This window comes from Penaeus monodon, chromosome 24 (assembly GCF_015228065.2).
Source record: "Penaeus monodon isolate SGIC_2016 chromosome 24, NSTDA_Pmon_1, whole genome shotgun sequence".
NCBI lineage: Eukaryota > Metazoa > Arthropoda > Malacostraca > Decapoda > Penaeidae > Penaeus > Penaeus monodon.
The window spans coordinates 1,204,736-1,205,312 of NC_051409.1; positions in this window are offsets into that span (position 1 = coordinate 1,204,736).

A 577-nucleotide genomic window follows, 5' to 3' on the forward strand; every position below is an offset into this window, starting at 1 on the left:
TTCTAATAGAATCGTCAGGTGGCTACTTGTCCAGCTTGATGGCTGCGACATTCCTAAAAGAAATGGGTTTAGAATAAAGCTGGCATAACAAGGATAGATAATAGAAAGGAGAGCAAAGGGAGAGAAAATAACAGCATTCTGTGACACCAGAGACATCGTAATTAATCTGCGGATCTTTTTTAAATGTCCTTTGGCCGAAGGAACTCGGGAACTGGCGCCCTCGCCCGCCCCCCTCTGTCGCTAGATAAATGAATGGATGGAGATTAAGCGGCCAAATATTTCCGGAGTAAAGACATGCTATAGATTTCCAATAAGAGAGACAAATGCCAAGTCGAGGACGCGACCTCACCCTCGACGCCTCTCGATCCGCGGGAGGAGGGCCTCCTTGCTGCGGCGGAGAACAGGGCAAACAGAGAGAAACGGACACACACACGGAGGAGCGATGGGGGGGGGGGGGCGAGGAAAGCCGGAGGGAACAGGAGATGAAGCGAACCAATAAAGGCTCCACATTGTGGACATCTCTGACGCGGGAGATCTTCCGAGCTTACTTGGAGTTTTTTTTCCTACATGTCTAGTG